Below are 16,615 nucleotides of genomic sequence, written 5' to 3' on the forward strand. Positions count from 1 at the left end.
TCTCCAGACAGGAGGATAGACTAGTCTTTCCCAGGAGTTTAAGTATTTGTCACAGCAGCCCTCCACTTTCCAGTGCAATGATTCTGTCTCTTTAGCAACGTCATGCAACTGAAAGCAGTATTGTGAAACTTTTTTAGATTGTCTTACTCAGCTTGACGCTTTTGAGATCCATCCAGTTTCATCTATCCCTCTATAATAAACATTTCTTGGTAAATGATGTTCCACCATATGAATGAATCAAATGTATTACCACTGAGGATATTTCAGTTGCTATCAGTTTAGACAGTTATGAATACAGTTATGAGCATCAGTGAATAAGATTTTTTGAATGTGTTTCAGTTCTCCGAGGTAAATACCCAAAACATAGAGCTCCTGGGCTATAAAGCATATGCTCTCAAAAAATAAAAATTACCAAACTATCTCAAAATAGCTGAGCTCCTTCACCATGATCTACAAATATGGGTCCCCGATCCCAGGCAGCCTCATCAGCTCTTAGAACTTCCACTGCCTTCAAGCAATTCTTAGAATTTCATTAGTGAAATCACCATAAAGACTCCGATGCTGAACATCAGTCTCTGTGCTTGATTGCCATCCCCATCCTCACTGAGGAGTGTCTGTTGAAATTATTTAGCCACGCGTTAACTGGACTCTGGTATGTGCTGTTCAGTTTGAGAGATCTTCTATGTTTTCATTACGAGTTTTTCATATGTAACTTGACAGTAATCTCTTCTGGTATGGAGCGTGCCTTTTCATTGTTGTAACCATGTCCTGCACAAAGAGAAACTGTGAGAATTTTGTTATTCAATTCAATTTATTTTTATATGAACTGTCATTTTGACATAATGTAAGCAATATTTTGATATCATGTTTAATTCCAGGTCATACACCTATGTGTTCTTCCAAATGCTAAGGTTTAAGGTTTTCCACTTAGATGATAGCATATTTTTATTAGTGTTGCTATATGATAAAAATCTTACTACATTGGTTTGTTCTATTTGCATATAGATGTCTAACTGTCCCAACAATGCTTAACCAAAGGAACTCTTGGGATGCAGAGATGGCTCTGTGGGTGCTTCCTGCTCTTAAGGACCCAGGTGCAATTCCCAGGACCCACGTGCAATTCCCAGGACCCACATCAGGCAGCTCACAACATCCTGTAACTCCAGTTCCAGGAAATCAAACACCTTCTTCTGGTATCTTTGGGCACCTGTATACTCTGGTGCACATATTCTCATGCAAGTACATATACATAAATAATAAAGATTTTTAAACTTCCACTTTCTTATTTTATGCTTTTATAAGATTACAAATGTATGAATATTTGTCAACCTATTTTTAATTAATTTTTCTGTCCCGAGATCTCTCTGGACTGAACTACTAATGAACACTTTTGCCAGTGTCACTGCTTAAATGGGAAAGTCCAATATCAGATGCTACTGATAGCTAACTTGATTTAAGTTTTTTTTTTTTTTTTTTTTAATATTCAAGCCCTTTTACAGCATGGATTGACCCCAAGGATTTTTACATTCTAATCAAGCAACCTACCACTACAAATATATAGCTCCTCCAAGAATTAGCTTTTGAGCATATCTCCCTTTCCCTCCCTCCAACTCCTTCTATGTGTCCCCAACATCCTCTTTTAAAATTCCTGTTTTTATTATTATTATTATACATACCTAAAGCCTATTGAGTTCAATTAGTGTTGCCCTTCCATACATGGGCATAAGCTAACCACTGGGACATAGGGGTTCAACCCTAAAGAAAACTGACACTTCTTCTGTAGCCTTTGAGTGCTTAGAGAACCTCAAACACAGATGAAACCCTGTGAGTCCTTCCCGTCCATGCTGCAGCGTTGGCTGGTGTGGCCTTGCTCAGGTCTTGTGCAGGTAACCATGGTGAAAGACCGTGGGTGCAGCATCCCTGTCATATCCAGAAGCTGCTATACTGCGCTGGTCCTCCCGGTCTGCCTGCTCTCACACTCACTCTTTCACGATGATCCCTGAGCCTTAGGTATCGGAATGTGTTATAGATGTCGCATTTGGGCTTGGACGCGCTGCAGCCGCTTGTTCTCTCTGGACTTCGCCCAGATGTGGTCCTCTATAATAACCTCCATTCACTGCAAAAAGATATTTCTTTGGTGAGACGTGAGAGCTGCACTCTTCTGTGCATATTAAGATAAGCACTTAGAAGGCAGGCAGGCAGACGCCATATCACTTCACAAGAATGACGCTTGACTTGTATAGTCTCCTAGAGCGTCTGTGACTTTTCCAACCACCGGTTCTTGGCTAGGTTTACAGCACCAGGCCTGAGTTCCTTTCTACTGAGTGGTTACTAAGTACAAACAGGCAGTTGTTTGTAACTCCCAAGATATTAGAAGACTATTGCAACAATGGGCATATCTTGCCGCACCAGACATTACTGTCATAGTCAGAATTTCGGGCTGAGTAGGAATGTTGATGACTTCTCTTTTATGACAGCTTACATAATGTCTTCCAACACTATGAGATCTGGGTGCCAGGGAGCAGTCTTCCAGATTTACTGACCTCTCCAAGTCCTGTAAGCTACATGTGCCATGTCTTCAGGAATGCTCCTGCTTTCAAGATCTTTCAATCAGCCAAGAGCAAGGGTAACAGCCCGTATTGTTTGGGGACATTTTGAACCTCCTAGCTGACAAGTTGAAAGGAGATATGCTACACCTATATTGGGCTTTTTTTTTATAATATATTGTAAATACCCATACATTCTTACTGGACCAGGATCACCTGATAAGGCCAATCAAGGAATTAAACCAAACTCTGGTTGGAGGGGACATGACAAGCCCAAGGCTGTGACAATTCTGATGAGAGAAATCTGACATGTTATACCCTCATCAGAAACAGAATATAAGGACAATTGCCAGAATCAGTACAGTTGTAGTTGTCAGTGAAGTTTGCAAGCTATGCAGAGTACACAAGATTAATGTCTAGGACCAACTGTGCTGTCAAGTTTCCATGCTTCCTTGATTTCTAAGGGAACACAGAGAGAAACACACAGCATCCTGAATGTTTCACTGCCTGAGGGAGTTCATCTGTTTCTCAGGAACTGGAAGGCACACAGGGCCCCAGAGTCTCAGCCATGGACTCTAACCTGAAAAACCTATGATGCATGCCTCTCAAGGCGGCTACACCAGGCCAACTCCATGGTTCCCTGCAGTCTGTGGCTTCTCGAGGGAATATTTTTCCCCATGGAGGGTAATTCTAGGTAACTACGTTTTTCATAAAAGTTTGTAAGAAAGCTTATAAGTTTCTCTATAAGTTGTTCACACAGCCTTCATAGTATTTACACCCCCACTCTCCTGATCCACCGTTTCATGTTCCTCCTCTAATTTATTCACCACACTGTTTTTTCTTTTCCTAGAACATCTACTCTACACCCATGCTCCCCTAGTAGAATGGAATGTCTCCCCCACCCTTCCCACTAGGACTTCATATTTTTCTTTACTTCTACGGTTATGATAAATAAAACACTCAGACCTAAAGATTAGAAGATAGGGGATACATACATGAAAGAACACAGAGCATTTGTCTTTCTGGGTATGTGTTGCCTCACAGTATAATATTTTCCAGTTCTGTTCATTTACCTTCAAATATCATTATTTCATTTTTCTTTACAGCTTAATAGAATTCCGTTGTGTATATATACAACATTTTCATTGTTCACTTATCACATGATGGACATCCAGGCTGTTTGCATTTCCTAGCATTGTGCATAGAGCAGCAATAAGTGTAGATGAGCAAGTGTCTCTGCGGTAGGATATGAAGGCCTTTGGGTGTATACACAGAAGAGTATAGCCAAGTCAGATGGTAGGTCTGCTTTTAGATTTTGAAGCTTCTCCACCCTGATTTCTAGAGTAGCTGTACTGATTTTCACTCCTGAGAACAGTGAATGAAGATGCCCCCTGGCAGAATTTGTTGTCATTTGTTCTCTTAATCTTAGCAGTTCTGACTGGGGTGAGATGAAATCTCAAAGTAGGTTCAATTTGCACTTCACTGCTTAGGAAGATGTTGGACATTTTTTTTAACATATTAGCCTTTTCATTTCTTCTTTTGAATACCCTGTACAGATGTTTAATCTGTAGATTAATTAGGGTTCAATTGACAACTTTATTATGTTGAGTAAGCTGATAGCTGATAGATAGATAGATAGATAGATAGATAGATAGATAGATAGATAGATAGATAGGAATGTATATATATATATATCCATTTGTTTTCATTATTTGTATTTCCTTAGATTTCCTTTATTAACATTATGTAGATCTCAGCATATTGACTTGTCAAGTTTATTGATGGATATTCATCATTTTGTGTATTTTTAAAAGTTTTACTAAAGCATTAGTATAAAATTGTACATTTTCTTTATATAAAGTGATTATTCTTTTGTGTGTTGACTTTATGGAATTGTGATATTTGACTTTGTTTAGTTTACAGTTCCCTTGGAGATAGACACATACATATACATACATACATACATACATACATACATACATACATATATACATTTACAGATATATGTGTGGATATATATATATAAATATATATATATATGTCACAGTTGGGTTCCTTCATGAAACCCAAGCACTCTATAAATAAACAATGCCCTCATTCCTCTAGTGTCTTAGGTAGGCTCTCTATTGCTCTGATAGAGCACTATAACCGAGGCAACTTGTAGAAGGAAAGTTTTATCCGGGGCTTATGGTCCCAGAGAGATAAGATTTCGTTAGCGTCACATCGGGTGGAAAAGTGGCAGACTTGGTGACTAGAACAGGAAGCTGAGAGCTGAGGGTTCTCATCTCGAACCACAAACAGGAAGTAGGGAACAAACTCAAAGCCTGGCCTCAGTGCTATGCTTCCTCCAGCAAGGCCAAACCTCCTAAGCCTCCATAAGTAGAATCCCCAACTAGGGACCAAGTACTCAAATGCTTAGTCTATGGGGGACACCTGCTTTAAACCACAATACCTGGAAATACTTTATATTGGAAATTCTGTTCTCTGTAAAAAGGGAGGGGTATCCTTTCTGCCCTGTATGTGTTCTTTATTAAAATACCTAGAAGTTCCAGGTTGGGAATAAATGGTAACAAGAAGAGTGAATGGTTTTGCTTTTTAGCCACTGGGTGGGTTTCATTTCAGTACTACTCAGTACAATATTAGCTACAGATTATAGATGGCCTTTATCAACCTGTACAACATTACCTCTATTTCAGATTTTCTAGACTTTTTAATCAAGAATAGATGTTGGTAACATGAGAAAGAATGGAACTGACCTTTTATTTCACCCCATATATAAAAATCAGCTTAAAGTTGGCTAAAGATTCAAAAGTAAGATTTCAGAATGTAAATTTGCTATTTTAGAAAAAAGAAAGGCTTCTTAGCAGTGATCTCAACAACAACAACTAAAAAGTTGGACATGTCCCCAAAAACACAGGAAGAAAATATAGCAAAAATAGACAATATCCAATTTAAAAAACCCTAAGCATAACCAAAAAAAAAAAACCAAAAAAAACTGCAAAGTAAGGAGATAACCTATGAAATGGGGTGAAATATTTGTAAATCTGATATCGAATTAGTGTCTAAAATACAGACGGTATTTAGACAACTCAAGAGAATAAAAACAGCTCAACTAAAAATAATGAAACATCTCAATGACACACCCAAAAGATATTCAAATGTTCAAAAAATATATAAAAATTCTATTATCTAGGAAATAGGGTTAAAATTATAATGAGATGCCATCTCAAATTTTCTAGAATGAAATTGTTCAAGAATACAGAAGATGATAGGCATTGACAAGTATGTGGATTAAAGGGAACCCCTACATACTCTTGGAGAGAATATAAATAAATACAGACAGTATGGAAAGAAGAATGGGTTTTTTTTTCTCCAAAAAAATATTAAATAGTTTTATCATATGGTCCAACAATTCTACTCCTGAGTATATATTCAAATAAAATAAAATCAATGTAGAAAAAAATCTCAATCTCTACACTTTTATGTTCATGGCAGCATTATTCATAACAGCAAGATATGGACACAACGAAGAATATAGACAAATGGATCTTAAAAATGTTGAAGGATACAGTATACCTCAGTGTAACAGCACTTGTGTGTACAAGGCTCTGGGTTCAAACCCCAGCAACAAAATCAAATAGGAAAGTAAAAAGAATAAAATAAGAAAGGGGGTAGAGGCATATATGCACAGTAAGATAGTACTCAGGCTTAAGGAGAAAATTCCATCATTTACAACCTTGTAGACAAACCTGAAGAACATTGTGTTAGGTGTGAGAGCGTGTGTAGATGAAGAAAATCCCTTCGTGGAGACTGACCTCTAAGAGGGAGAGAACAGAGCCGTAGTTTGTAAGGCTGGGTGAGGATGGAGGGGAGGGGGCTTTAAGTTTCAGTTATAGGGCAGGGCCAGGTTCTCAGTTGGATCCAGCATGTCGACCACAGTCAACACTGATGTACTATGTGGCTGAATTTTCTGTGGTTGAAAATGTGGGATTGTCGCTGGAAGGCAGGGCAAGAAGTGGGAAGGTTAACTAAAACTAAGGAGGTATGAGAAAGCTCTTTGGAAACCCATTCGATAGTGATCTATTTTCAAAATACAACCTTAAAGGAAAGAGTTTGAGAATGATTGCGCTACTCCCATAAAACATGGGGTCTTAAATGAGCATAGCAGTGAAGGCATGGGAGACTTCACTATGGAATATTGGTCAGGGAGACCCAGCAGGTCTCCAAAACAACATCAGGCTGTTACTGTTGCCCTGGGTTACCAACTACAGCTACAGTGTAAGACCCTGTTGCCGAAGATGTCACACACTCTGGCTGTGGGGAGTAAAGAGCTCAATCTTAAACTGACTAAGCAGCTTTTTTCCTGCTGAGTAGCTTTCATAGTGACAGAAAGTGCAGGCTGCGGGGGGAAGAAACGTGGCAGTCATTTTACCCAGCACCGGACTCTGCATGCTGCAACACTGACATGACAGACAACATGTGCCCAGTGGTGGGAGAGTGGCACAACAGCTAGAGGGTAATTAACTACTCTCTGATTGGGTTTACGCAGGAGGAAACTTCATGCCTGACACTATAATCCTATTCAAAACCTGTGGCAGGGGAGGTTACAGATCCGTAAAACCTGCCAGTGTCATTTGCTTAAATGTCCATGTTCTCAGGGTGCTTCTAAGTATTTATGCTTATATTCATGGAGCTGGGAAGGTCTCATCCTTGGTCAGAGAGGTTTCTCTTTTCAGTAAATGGAGAGATAGATGCATACACGGTCACAATGCTAAGGATAAGAGACCGAGTCCTCAGCACTAAATACTTCCTCCATGGCGGAAGAGGAAGCAGATGGAATGTCTGAGCCAGAGGAAGTGGGATGAGGTGCTGTGAAATGATGTCCTCAGGACGTGTCAGGGCTATTGCACTCATAAACTCACAGTAGCTTAAGAGCACCTGTTAAGGTTTTTTGTAAAATTGTGTTTATGTCTCAGTTTCTCTCTTAAACTGGCTATCATCAAAATAACTGAGGCTTTATTAAATTATTTGTTTAATAAGCTCCATGGCACAATCACTGAGCAGTTTTAACTCCATTCTTAACCCTCTAAGCTAGTCTGGCTTTCTCCCAGTGTAAATCCTAGAGATATTTGCACTTTACTTTATGGCTTTTTTTTTTCCCCTCGGCTCTCTTCCTCATGTCTCCAAAACCCTACATGTGGCCAAATCCCCTACTTCCTCCTCTAACTCCTCCTCCCTTAGCTGGCAGGAAGTTCAGCTCTATTCTTTCCCTAGCTCATCAATTGGCTGTGAACTGCTTTGTTGGCATGTCAGGGGACAATTGGGGCGCAGTCTACACAACACTGAGACAGGAGAGTCTCCGAATAAGGATTGCAACCAGCGTACAGACCTACAATTATCTGCCCAAGATCAAGACAATCAAATGTACAGCTTAGATGGGGTAGGTAAAGCCAGGCTTCAGGATACCGAGGAGCTATTGACCATTGTCAATAGATTGTCAATGGAGAGGGAAAATCATTCTATTTCAAGGATGCAGCCACTGAGAGGAACCCTTTGCCCAGTGGATGGCCCACAGGCAGCAATAAGTGGATTTGATAGGTTATATTTTTAAAAGACAAAGTTGACAGAAGAGCATCCTTCTGGGGATGTGGGAAGAACTGGAAGGAAAAATAGGGATAAGGTGAACATATTCATTGTATACATGTATAAAATTCTTAAAAAATAAAATAAAATATTTAACTTGGTTTTACATATATTCATCACACACAGCCTGAGCACAGTGATACTTCTTTTTTTATTTTTATTTATTATGAGTTACATTTTATTAACTCTGTATCCCAGCTGTATCCCGCTTCCTCATTCCCTCCCAATCCCTTCCTCCCTCATCTCCTCCTGCCTCTTTCCAAATCCACTGATTGGGGAGGACCTCCTCCCCATTCATCCGATCCTGTTTTATCAGGTATCTTCAGGACTGGCTGCAAAGTCCCCTTCTGTGGCCTAGCAGGACTGCTCCTCACTTGGGGGGTGGGGAGACCAAAGAGCCTGCCATTGAGTTCCTGTCAGAAATAGTCCCTGTTCCCCTCACTTTGGGAAACCAATTGGTTACTGAGCTACTACGGGCTACATCTGAGCAGAGGTTCTTGGTTATATCCATACATGTTCCTTGGTGGAGTGTCAGTCTCAGAAAAGACCCTGTGCCCAGGTGATACTTCTAATACCGCTAACACCACCCTAGTACACACATAGCAAGTACCGGACTAGCCTAGGCTACGTAATGAGAACCTATCTGAAACAACAGAGTCAAACAAAACTATGATTTGGATCTGAAGTGCCCACCCCTTTGGATTGTTTTTCTAAATACCTAATTCCCAGTGGTGTCACTGTGTAGAGGTGTGTGGGCTCTAGTGATTTCAGAAAATGCAGCCTAGGTGGAGAAACTAGGTAAGGGTTTAGGCCAATGGAGATTTATATCCCTGGGAAATTCCTGGCTCACTTGCTTCACTTCCTGTTTGTCACAACGTAAACAACAGTTCTCTGCGATCACAATGGTATTTTGCTTAAGGGCCACAGATTAAACCCTCCAAAACCAGGAACCAAAATCAACCCTCCCTTCTTGAGTTATTTCCACCGGATATTATTCTCATAGCTATGTAAAAGTAAGAACAACGTAAAATTTGCAATAAAGAGTGAGGTGATCTCCAACCTTGCTCAGGTGGTTCTTGGGCCTTTGGAATTTAGAATTGGAGAAGTCATCCAACACCATCAACAGCTGCTCTGATGGGAACTCAGATGACTAAAATGTTAATGGAAGGGCAGATGGTAAAAACCTACACACTTGTGAAGCTGTAGATGAGAATGTAGATTCTATTGGTAATTAGACTACAGGTCATCCATGGCAAATATTTTTTCTGAATTTTCTCAGTGTCCTGAAACTTTATGGAAGGTTGACTTTAAATGGGAAAGATGAATTAAATTAGTGGAAGCTATTTCAAGAAAATAGCATTAAGGCTGTTTCACAGATCTTGCTCATTAGTTTTGACTAAATTTACAGAGACAAAGAGGAACAAAGAGAAGAGCAGATGAATTTCAACAAAAAGCCCTTTGGCTAGAAAAGGAGGAAGCTGAGAATTGGGAACAAGGAGAGTCCAGTTATTAATGAAATTTGAACCATTAATGAGAAGCCAAGAACTTTGCACTGGGACAAATACGAAACTGGCCACATCACGTCTGTCACAGGCTTCAAACTGTGAAACTGTAAACTTACTGAAAGACTTCCTTTGAGAGAAGAGAATAAAGCTAGGGTGTCCTATCACACAGGGCCACCCAGAAAAGGATTTACTGTGTTATAGCCACCAAGACAGCCAGAAGCTACTGCAGCCTAAGGGGCTCAGCTGGTGCTCAGAAAGCGAGAGACACCAGGATGTCAATGAGTACAGGTTTACAGAGGCTCTTACCTAGGTTTTTAATGGACGTTTTAGAGACTAGACAATATGTAGGTACCTCTAGTTTCTTGTAGGGAGGCACTGAAAGGAATGTGAAGCCCTGAGAGAAAGACTAAAGTGCATTGAGACCCTAGGAAAGTGGAAATGCCAGACATATGGACCACTTGCTGAGGCAAGTTCCAAACACTGAATGGAGCTAGTCTAAGAAAGAGGCTGTGTGAGATGTGAACATGGCGTAGCTGGTCAACTCATGACTACAGAAGCTCAGTCATAAAACACAGACCCCTAAAACCGTGAAGTTTTCTTCTTCCTCCTGAGCTTTGGTCATGTTTCTGTATCTCTCCTTTCTATTCTCCTGTTCTTTCTTCTTGAAACAAGAATTTATACTCTGTGTCATTGTATTTTGGAAGTATAGGATTTTTTTTTTTTTATTCTTGCGAGTTTGGTGAAAAAAACAAGGTAGGCTGCCTGCAGATCTTCTCCACTCTCTCTGTTCCAAATCCCTTAGGCACAACCTTAGCATGACAATAGAAGACCATCTGAAGCCTCTTTTCCCCCTTCCCACATCTTCTGCAGATCTCATGGACCATCCACTCCTGATCTTCTTCCCTCAACTCATCCATGCATCCCATTCTCCAACACTGTCAAGTATTTCCTATGAACAGAGCAGCCAAGCATTCCAGTAAAACAGGCAACAGACAACCATCATGATGTCTGAAAATCCAGAGGGGAAACCAAAGAACAAAAGACACACCTGACAAAGACAAACCCCAAAATCATCACCTAGACTTATAATCACTTCAAGATTACAAGCCAAGATTTTAGCTTAAGAACACAATCAATAACAACCAGAACACTATGTCTTTGATGAGTTCAAGGGGATGTAAATTAAATAAGAAGAAGCCAAAGTATCATTATTTGCAGATGGTATGAGAGTATACATAAGCGACCCTAAAAATTCAATCAGGGAACTCCTACAACTGATAAAAACTTTCAGTAAAGTGGGTGGATACAAGATTAAGTCACAAAAATTAGCAGTGCTCCTATAAATAAATGGCAAACACACTTAGACAGAACTCAGGGAAACAACACCCTTCATACCAGCTTCAAATGTTATAAAATATTTTGGGGTAACTCTAAGCAAGTGAAAGGCCTCTAAGATAATAACTTTAAATCTTTGAAGAAAGAAATTCACAATGACTAAGTAAGCTTTATCCCAGGCATGCAGGGGTGGTTCAATATACTGAAATCCATCAATGTAATCCACCATAAAAACAAACTAAAGGAAAAAAACCACATGATCATCTCCTTAGATGCTGTAAAAGCATTTGACAAAATCGAACACCCATTCATGTTTAAAGTCTTGGAGAGATCAAGGATACAAGGCACATACCTAAAAATAGTAAAGACAATATACAGCAAGCCTATAGCCAACATCAAACTAAATGGAGAGAAACTCAAATCAATCCCACTGAAATCAAGGACAAGGCAAGCCTACCCACTCTCTCTGTACCTCTTCAACATAGTACATGAAGTCCTAGCTAGAGCAATAAGACAACTAAAGGAGATCAAGGGGATACAAATCAGAAAGGAAGAAGTCAAAGTATCACTATTTGCAGATGATATGATAGTATACATGAGTGACCCCCAAAATTCTACCAGAGAACACCTTCAGCTGATAAACACCTTCAGCAAAGTGGCAGGATACAAAATTAACTCACACAAAAAAAATCAATAACCCTACTGTATATGAAAGACAAAAGGGGTGAGAAAGAAATTTAGAGAAACTACACCCTTCACAATATCCACAAATAACATAAAGTACCTTGGTGTGACTCTAATCAAGCAAGTGACAGACCTGTTTGGAAAAAACTTCAAGTCTCTGAAGAAAGAAATTGAAGAAGATATCAGAAGATGGAAAGATCTCCCATACTCATGGATCAGTAGGATTAACATACTGAAAATGGCCATCCTGCCAAAAGCAATCTACAGATTCAAGGCAATTCCCATCTAAATAACAACACAATTCTTTACAGACCTTGAAAGAAAAATTCACAATTTCATATGGAAAAACAACAACAACAAAAAAAAAAAAACACCCAGAATTGCCCTGCAGACTATCAATGCAGATGCTGAGACTTAAGGGCAACCTTTGGGCAGAGTGCAGGGAATCTTATGAAAGAAGTAGGAAACAGTAAGATCTGAAGAGGACAGGAACGCCACAAGGAGAACAACAGAACCAAAAACTCTGAGCACAAGGGTCTTTCCTGAGACTGATACTCCAACCAAGGACTATGCATGGAGATAACCTAAGACCCCTGCACAGATGTAGCCCATGGCAGTTCAGTATCCAAGTGGGTTCCATTGTAACAGGAACAGGGACGGTCTCTAACATGAACTGATTGGCCTGCTCTTTAATGACCTCCCCCTGAGGGGGAAGCAGCATTACCAGGCCACAGAAGAAGACAATGCAGCCACTCCAGATGAGACCTAATTGACTAGGATCAGAAGGAAGGAAAAGAAGACCTCCCCTATCAGTGGACTTGAGGAGGGGCATGCATGCAGAGGGTGGAGGAAGGGAAGGATTGGGATGGGAGGAGAGAGGGAACCACAAGGAGGATACAAAGGGAATAAAGCATAATTAATAAAGAAAAAAATGTAAAAATAAATTAAAAAATAAAATTAAATGTCATAGAAAATGAAAAAAAAAAACAAAACAAAAACAAACAACAACCCAGAATTGCTAAACAATCCTGTACAACAACAGATCATCTGGAGGATTCTCCATCCCTGATCTCAAGCTGTACTACAGAGCAATAGCAATAAATACTGCATGGTACTGGCATAGAAACAGGCTGGTGGATCAATGGGATCAAATAGAAGACCCAGAAATAAACCCACACACTTATGGACACTTGATTTTTTACAAAGAAGCCAAAAGCATACAATGGAAAAAAGACAGCATACACAACAAATGGTGCTGGTCTAACTGAATGTCTACATGTAAAAAAAATACAAATAGATCCAAACTTATCAACCTGCACAAAACTAAAGTCCAGGTGGATCAAAGACCTCAACATAAAACCAGACACACAAAATCTGTTAGAAGAAAAAGTGGGGAAGAGCCTTGAACTCATTGGCACAGGAGACAACTTCCTGAACAGAACACCAACAGCACAGGCTCTAAGAGCAACAATCAATAAATGGGACCTCATGAAATGGTAAATCTTCTGTAAAACAAAGGACACTGTCACCAGAACAAAATGACAGCCTACAGACTGGGAAACAATCTTCACCAATTCTATATCTGACAAAGGGCTAATATCTAGACTATATAAAGAACTCAAGAACTTAAACACCAACAAATCAAGTAATCCAATTTTTAAAATGGGATACAGAGCTGAACAGAGAATTCTCAATTGAGGAATACCAAATTGCAGAGAAACACTTAAAGAAATGCTCAGTGTCCTGAGTCATCAGGGAAATGAAAATCAAAACAACCCTGAGATTTCACCTTACACCCATCCGAATGGCTAAGATCAAAAACTCAAGTGACAACACATGCTGGAGAGGATGTGGAGAAAGGGGACCCCTCCTCCACGGCTGGTGGGAATGCAAACTGGTACAAACACTTTGGAAATCAATCTGGTGCTTTCTCAGACAACTAGGGATAGCACTTCCTCGAGATCAAGCTATACCACTCCTAGGCATGTATCCAAAAGATGCTCAAGTACACAACAAGGACATTTGTTCAACCATGTTTGTAGCAGCTTTATTCATAATAGTCAGAATCTGTGAACAACCCAGTTGTCCCTTACCCAAGGAATGGATACAGAAATTGTGGTACATTTATACAATGGAATACTACTCAGCAATTAAAAACAAGGAAATCATGAAATTTGTAGGCATATGGATGGGACTCTAAAAGATCATCCTGAGTGAGGTAACTCAGAAGCAGAAAGACACACATGATATACACTCACTTATAAGTGGATATTAGACATATAATATAGGATAAACATACTAAAATCTGTACAGCTAAAGAAGCAAGAAGGAGGACCCTGAGTAAGATAATCAATCCTCACTCAGAAAAGCAAACAGACAGACATCAGAAAAGGAAAAAGTTGAAAACAGGGAACAGGACAGGAGCCTACCACAGCGGGCCTCTGAAAGACTCTACCCTGCAGATGCTAAGACTCATAGCGAAACTTTGGGCAGAGTGCAGGGAATCTTATAAAAGAAGGGGGAGATGAAAGACCTGGAGGGGACAGGAGGTCCACAAGGAGAGCAACAGAACAAAAAACTCTGGACATAGATGTCTTTTTCTGAGACTGACACTCCAACCAAGGACCATGCATGGAGATAACCTAGTACCCCTACACAAATGTAGCCCATGGCAGCTCATTGTCCAAGTGGGTTCCCTATTAAGGGGAACAGGGGCTGTCTCTGACATGAACTCAGTGGCTGGCTCTTTGATCACCTCCCTTTGAGAAGGGAGCAGCCTTACCAGGCCACATAGGAAGACAATGTAGCCAGTCCTGATAAGACCTGATAGACTAGGGTCAGATGGAAGGGAAGGAGGCCCTCCCTATCATTGGACTGGGAAAGGGGTATGGGAGAAGAGGGACAAAGGGTGGAATTGGGAGGGGATGCAGGAAGGGGCTACAGCTGGGATACAAAATGAATAAATTATAATTAATTAAAAATTAATTAACTGATACAAAATAAATTGAAGAAAATATCAGAAGATGGAATGATCTCCCGTGCTGATAGATCAATAGGGTTAGCATAAAAATAAAAATGACCATCCTGCCAAAAGCTATTCAATGCAATTCCCGTCAAAATTCTGACACAACACAAAGAACAATAAGAACTGCTAGTGGTATACTGTTCCTGATTACAAGCTTTACTACAGAACTATAGTAAACATAGATAGATAGATAGATAGATAGATAGATAGATAGATAGATAGATAGATAGATAGATAAATTAGATAAATAAACCCACATGGTAGCCAGGTGTGGTGATGCACACCTTTAATCTCAGCACTTGGGAGGGAAATGGATCCCTGTGAAGTCTACAAATCAAGTTCCAGGACTGCCAGAGCTACACACAGAGAAACTCTGTCTCTAAAACACCAAACCAAAACAGACATATTGAAGACCCAGACATAAATACACCCACACCTAAGGACACCTGATTTTTTATAAAGAAGCCAGAAATAGACTGTTATGCCAGGTTCACGGGACCCTCAGAGACCACCAGGAGACAACTCGATGCAATTGCAAGAGAGTTTTATTACGAGAGCGATCGAACTTGGGACCCAAGTCTCACTGGCGCAGTAGAGGAGTGGGACCCCGAGCTCTGAGTGAACAGGATTTTTAAAGGGAAAGTCTGTGAGCCGGGGATTTCCATGGCAGCAAGCAGGGGGGGCACAAGCCTTGGCGTTACAGAATTGGGTGAAGTTTAGCAGGGCAGGGTGACCTTTTCTGAGGTACATAATCACAATGGCTAAGGCATATAATCACAATGGCTATTTTTCTAAACAATATCTGAAACATTGGGGAGAATTTTCTCACCCGATTCTCAACCAATTCCCATTGATTATTGCCAGTGAGTTTGTCTCTATTTTCTATGAAGCATTTATTCTGTTATTTTTCCTGCAGGCTGTTGCTAGGAGAGTTAACTTTGTTTTCTGCCAGGTGTACACTCTGATATTTCCTGGTACCTGAATTCAGTTCCCAGTCAAAATCTTTATTTCAAAATGGAGTTATATTCTGGCTAATTTAAACTCTTAAACACAATGGGGAAAAAAAAAGAAAAGAAAGCATCTTTAAAAAAAAAAGATGGGGAGGGGGAATATATCAAATGACTGAGAACCATTCAACATCTTAGCCATCCAGGAAATTTAAGTGGCCAAAGTACCTGTCAGAATGGCTAAGATTAATGATGTCAGAGTGTAGAAGAATATTAAATCTATATTTGTACCCTGCACAAAACTCAGGTCCAAATAGATCAAAGACCTCAGCATGAAACCAGCTACAGTGAACCTGATTACAGAGAAAATGGGAAGAGCCTAGAATTCTTTGACATGGAAGATGACTTTCTGAACAGAACACTGATAACACAGGCACTAAGATCAACAATTAATAAATGGGACCTCATGAAATTGAAAACTTTCTTTAAGGCAAAGGACACCTTCAACTAGACAAAGCAGCAAGTCTACAGAATTGGAAATGATTTTTACCAACTCTCCATCCAATAGAGGACTAATAACCAAAACATATAAAGAAGCCAAGAAACTAGCTATTAAAAAAAGCAAATGATCAAGTTTTAAAATGGGGAACAGAGAATTCTCAATAGAGAAATCTCAGTGGCTGAGGAACATTTAAGTGCTCAACATCCTTACCTATCAGAGAAATGCAAATCAAACACCTCTCAGAATGTCTAAGATCAATAACACAAGTGACAGGTCACTCTGGTGAGGATATGGAGCAAGGGGAACACTCCTCCATTGTTGGTGGGAGTGCAAACTTGCACAGCCACTATGAAAATTAATATGTTGGTTCATCAGGAAGTTGGGAATTAATCTATCTCAAGACCTAGCTATACCACTCTTGGGCATAT

The sequence above is a fragment of the Meriones unguiculatus genome, chromosome 3, assembly GCF_030254825.1.
Source record: "Meriones unguiculatus strain TT.TT164.6M chromosome 3, Bangor_MerUng_6.1, whole genome shotgun sequence".
Taxonomy (NCBI): domain Eukaryota; kingdom Metazoa; phylum Chordata; class Mammalia; order Rodentia; family Muridae; genus Meriones; species Meriones unguiculatus.